At 39.6% G+C, this 6,277-nt stretch overlaps 1 pseudogene; it reads left to right on the forward strand.

Moving 5' to 3' along the window:
• Positions 1-5,889: 5,889 nt before the first annotated feature.
• Positions 5,890-6,277, forward strand: part of LOC128616825 (vinculin-like) — a 27,427-nt pseudogene continuing 27,039 nt past the window's right edge.

The raw sequence follows: 6,277 nt of genomic DNA on the forward strand, positions 1-6,277 counted from the left end.
TTAACTGCCTAACACTAATGGTGTAAGAACCCTGACCTGTCAGTAGGGGGCAGCAGGAGCAGGAGTCGCTCTGCTTAATGCGTTCATCACCTGAACGATCAAATGTTAGGACTATTAAATTAAAAAACTTTTATAACAACAACTAAACACATGAAAAGCCCTGTGTGTTTGGATTTCATCTTTCTGGGGTTTTTTTAGGATATGAACGTTAACGGTTGCTAATTTTACACCTAATTAATATTCAGGTGCATCCCAGTACTAAATTAACTTTGAATGCAATTTGACAGCCCTGTGTGTGTGAAAAAGTTATTTTATAAATACAAAAACAACTCGTGAGCTCACATGAATGTACAGGTTTATTGATTAATACTGATAGAGCGGTAAGATAATATACAGATATAAGAGATGTAATATTGAATAGAAATCGTCAACACTAGTGTCGTTATGTTACACACAGTACATACACTCACATTATCTTTCTGGAATTTATAAGCTTCTGATAATATATTTCTTATTGATATAAATTGTAAAATAGAGGGACGGTCAAATCTCAAGGGAGTGCAAACTTTTGCACTTGAGTACACACGCACACAGATCTTTTATATAAACATAGATGGATATTATAGATGTTACAGAGAGACAGGTGCGTGTATGACTTTATACTGTAGATAAAATAAACACCCATAGATGAAAACATGAGTACATACAGTTTACTGTTCATGCATAAATAATTTTTTATTCATATCCAGATACTAATTTTCTTTCTTTTTTTTTAATTGCTGAAGATTTCATCATATGAATTTTGATTCTAAATATTATTTGTATTAAAAAGTAAATGGAATCCATGAGTTTAAAAAAAAAAAAAGTTAATCTTCCAATGTCCAAAATTTTTTCGTGTTTTTTATATTCAGGTTTCAAATTGTTGCATGACGCAAGGAGGTTAAATAAATAAATAAATAAATAAATAAATCTCTTCCCAAAAACAACAAACAAAAAACCCTAGTTTTTACAAATCTGAGGCGAGTCTAGCGCAAAACATTTTTACCCAAATAGTTTTTTGTCGTTTATCTTTTTATTTAATGTAGTGTAATGTAATGAAAGTTAGTAAAGTTTGAGAATGACAGATAATCCAGAGAGATACAGAAGTTTATGTTAATTTACAGTTTACAGTAATGCGCAAGTGATTTGGAGGTGATTTACATTTTAAATTTCTAAAATATCTAAATAAAAAAAAGATAAAAAATTAAGAGACAAAGTAACTTGACTCACTGTAATCGTCTGTAAGTGTGGAGACTGCATGAAAGAGATATGCACCGTGTACACTTACAAAATGTGCTGTTTCATCACTTCCTGTTTGGGTCTCGAATTCTCTCTTGCAATCCATCTGCATTTTTAAACTGTGTGTGTGTGTGTGTGTGTGTGTGTGTGTGTGTTTTGTTTAGACAGCTGTGTTAGACATCAAGGTCACTGTAGATGATGTGTAGTCGAAAGGAAGAGTCATTTCATGGCCATTTTACACACACACACACACACACACACACACACACACACACACACACACAGTGAACAGAAGTTAAATGCTGTACGCTGTTCTACAGATAAGGAGTGTGTTTGTAGCTTGCTGTTGTGTATGTAACCAGTAGGTGGCAGCACACGGCTAAGAACAGAGTTCAGTCCCCTGCTAATTTATTTCAGGAATATTAAACACTAATCCAGTTGAATTCCTCCACTGGTGCTTACTAACGGAGAATCCGTTACCATGTAAGACGTTTCACCTGAACACCAGGTGATGTTTATAAATGATTCACTGAGAGGGTGGATGTAAATATGGTGGTGTAGAAACACTTCCCTGTACTGAGATACTCACACACTGTCAGTAATTATATACTGACAATGTTACAGAGAATGGTCTGGAAATATACTGACCAATATTCTAGACTAGTACTGAACACCAAATTGAGTAATTAATGCTAATCACAAGAAGACGCGAGTCCGTAGGGCAGTACAGTACTGAACACTCAGGGTGGTCATTTGTGGTACTCAAAGGGAGTTCTGAATTCTTTGAGCAGTACTGAATATTCCAGACAGTGTGTAGTAATTAGTGGGAACTACCACTGAAGGGCAGTTGTGGATATTTCAGGCAGTATTGATGGAGGAGTGGAGAGTTGGAGGAGGAGAGGGTGTAGTTGAACCAGTGTTTACTTCTCCACAGCCACTTCCTCCATTCCTCTGTTTTGGATTCTTCCATATTAGGCCATGAACTTGAGTGTTCTTGTCTCTGGGGGAAAACGTTGGGAATTCCTGAGTGAGTTGGACTAACAGAGACTCAGAAACATGCTGAGCACAACTTTACTGCACTTTATAACTGCAGGGAGGAATGTGTGCCATTTACAAAACCTCAACAGGCTTCCAATTAACATCCAGCTATGCTAATAAGTACCCATGTTTCCCTGAAAGTTCTTCATCAGTTCTACTGCATGGTGGAAGAATCACACGTGTAACTTTACGAGATTGATATGAAGCCAGGGTCTGGAGGTAAATGGTTTAAACCTTCCTGTTTATCAGACCAGGCTGATGTTGTAAGCAGGTGATGAGTGATGTCATAAACCTCCCCCTCTGTTCAGTGATGGTTTGTTCCAGTATTACGTTGATCGCCTCCTCTTTACTCCTCTTTCAAACCTGCTTTGTCTACAGTGTCTTGTGTCAGGTAGTTATGACCTGCTGTTTTTCTTCACCGAATGACCAAAAGTGTGAATCACACAGTGTTCAAATAGTGAAGTCCATCTCCCCACTCAGAAGAACCAATGAAGAACCTAAGCTTAGGATAGAAACATTGAAAACAAGCCTGGTGACCAACACGTACAAAACTTTCACCAGAACACAACTCTAAATGGTTCCTTTAAGAAGCCAAGCATGTGTATGTTTGAGCACCTTCACAGATGTATGTTTGTAGGAGAAACCACCTCAGAAGTGGTGGTAACCACCTTCTCACCTGGACACTTTAGTTTATGAGTCATTCGTGGAAGAAATTAGTTCTGGAAGAACTGTTAGGGAAATCAGCTTAGCTTAGGACAACCTCTAAAGACTTTAGCTAGCAATAGCGGCTGAGCTACAGTATATTAGCTGATTAGCCCGAGAGCGGAGGTTCTCTGCTACAGTATGTTTAATAAGAAGTAGTGCTAATACTACTCAAAGTCAATAACTGTGATTGATTGCTGGTTTTATTTAATTTCTTTTTCATCCCTTTTGTGCTCTCTTAAACATAGCTGTGATTCGCATATTATGACTTCATGTCATGGTCACCAGTGAACTCCAGAAACACGAATTGGTTGTTGGTGGGACCACAAATCTGGCTTATGACACTGTGGGTGGCTTTATTGGTCAAAATGGCAGGAGAAAAATGCCCCTGTGTAGTAAATAAAATAACACACTGACATTTTGTTTTGTCAGAAGGTGTTGATTAATTCAGTAGCGCAGGTTTATATGAATGCGCTCGCTCTAATACCTTATCGTTTCTATAGTAACAGCTCATCCTGTTGTTTATGAGATGTTTATGTAGGCTAACATGTATGGAAGGAGTCTCCAGTGTCAGCGCTTTGTAACATTCGGAGGTAAAACTGTAACTTTAAGTTTTCCCACATCTTCAGGACAGAGTTTACGCGTTATAGCTGCTATAACGTACGTGAGAACAGGAACTCATGCGATGTTAATGATAATTGGTGATATTTATTGTGTATCGTAAACAATATTGCGGTACTATATTTTCCGTCTCCATGCTCACGCCCTAAACTGGAAATGAAGGACACGTAGAAACATTAAACAAAGCCTTAATGATCTCTACAACACACCACATCACACTACAGTTCCAGTAGCGGCCATGTTTGTTTGTTTGTTTGTTTGTTTGTTTATGACGTCACCAAATCGTCATTACAACTTCTGAAGTCGTGAAATATGAACTTATTGGGATAAATTCGAGTCAATGTTCGGCATTTGGAACAGACTGGGGTGTTTTTATCTGATTTCTTGGACATGGAAATAATAGTTTAGAAACTGAAAGGAAAGAAAGGAAAGAACAGAAGTGCGCGCGGGACAAACAGGGCAGTGGCTCTGTCCCAGGAATCCTCTGTCCCAAAACCGTTTCCCTTATAAGGGCAAAAGAATGTTAATACGTCACCTGGGAAGCGCGAGACTCGCTGAGAGGGGTGTGGCCAAGATAGTACGGACCAATCCAACGACCGGATGATGGTGTAGTCCGTCTGTGATTGGCTGCGAGGCTGCGGTTGCGGTGAGCTAGTGCCCGCGTTTCAAACGGCTCAATGCTCCCTACTGCCTACAGCTCCGAGTAGCCCTAGATTCCCTTCAGGAATGATCATTATCTCTCAATTCAAAACAGATTCGTTATTATTATCTGTTTTTAAATGAATTATTTCCCCAAATGTAATAAAATATGTATTGATAAATAAACATACATCTCCAGAAAACAAGCCTATGAATAAAGAACTACACATATTTACTCTAGAAATGTCATTCTTTCAATTCTTTAAGTTATTTGTGCCATGTAGACGTGCATCACTTTAAAAATGTAAATATAAATAAACATCTTCTTTTTTTTTAATTTGCTTAAGGTTCAATCTAGAACCCTTTTATATAAATAATATAGTCACTGAACACTTTATTAGGAACACCTGTACATCTAATCATTCATGCAGTTATCTAATGAGACAATCATGTGACAGAGACGCAGCTAACGTTCACACGAACCATCAGAACGGGGGAAAGAATGTGATCTCTGTGATTTTAAGCGCGGCATGATTGATCGTGCCAGACAGGCTGGGTTGAGTATTTCTATAACTGCTGATCTCCTGGGAGTTTCACACACAGAGGCAGTTCTGTTGATGAGAGAGGTCAGAGGAGATGGACGGAGGACATGGACGGAGGAGATGGACGGAGGACATGGACGGAGGAGATGGTCGGAGGAGATGGTCGGAGGACATGGACGGAGGAGATGGTCGGAGGACATGGACGGAGGAGATGGTCGGAGGAGATGGACGGAGGAGATGGTCGGAGGAGATGGACGGAGGAGATGGTCGGAGGAGATGGACGGAGGAGATGGTCGGAGTAGTGCTACCATACACAATTTATAATTGAGTTCTAGAAAAGCAAAGTGTGCAGAGTAGAGGTGTAAGAGCCAGAGTACATTATTTATTTATTTATTACATTTTTAAAAAATAAATAATGTGGGGTTGGCATTTTATGGGTTAGATAGGTGTTCACGGAAGAGGTGGGTCTTTACCTGTTTTTTGAAGATTGTGACAGATTCTGAGGTCCGGATTGAGGTTGGAAGTTCATTCCACCACTGAGGAACAGTTAGTTTGACGGTTCTGGAAAGGGACCTTGAGCCACACTGAGTAGGAACTACTAAACATCGGTTACTAATTGATCGATATATATATATCTTGAAATAATGAGTTACTAAGTCAAAAATAATGACATAGCACTTGAAATACAAAATATAAAACATAACAAAAAAAAAACAAGCATTCTGAAATATTTTGGTAAACGGTAAATATATCCTGAAATTGTTAATTGTGAAAATGTTTTTTTTTGTTTTGTTTTGTTTGTTTTAAATGTTTTGCATATTTTTAAACAAAAATCCAAATGTAGCTGTTAAATGTAAACTTTGTGACAAATTTATACGTTTGCAAAACAAAAACAAAAAAAACCAAAACAACATTTTTCCTGTGAGGGTTTTGAGCTCGAGAGCTGTGAGCAGAAGAACCCATGAGCAACAAAGCTGAACTCGGATACAAAATGGCGGCGGTCTGAAGTGCACTAGGTAGTGAGCAGGGCTCGGATTGGGAGGAGGAGGAGGTGCGCTAACTCTTAGAGAGAGAGAGAGAGAGAGAGAGAGAGAGAGAAAGAGAGTGAGAGATACAGAAAGAGAGAGAGATCCAACACCCTGAACTTCTAGGAAGAAAAAGTAAAGTAAAGACCGCAGCACACCTGGAGTTTTCGGCTTGTGCAGGAGGAAGCAGCAGCTCACCATGCCGGTGTTCCACACCAAGACCATAGAGAGCATCCTGGAGCCCGTGGCCCAGCAGATCTCTCACCTGGTCATCATGCACGAGGAGGGCGAGGTGGACGGGAAGGCGATCCCGGATCTGTGCGCCCCGGTGGCGGCGGTGCAGGCTGCAGTCAGTAACCTGGTCCGGGTCAGTGAGCGCGAGCTTCATTTACTCATTAATTCACGTGTTCATCAGCACACCTGAGCATGAAG

Source organism: Ictalurus furcatus, chromosome 13 (genome assembly GCF_023375685.1).
Source record: "Ictalurus furcatus strain D&B chromosome 13, Billie_1.0, whole genome shotgun sequence".
Classification (NCBI taxonomy): domain Eukaryota; kingdom Metazoa; phylum Chordata; class Actinopteri; order Siluriformes; family Ictaluridae; genus Ictalurus; species Ictalurus furcatus.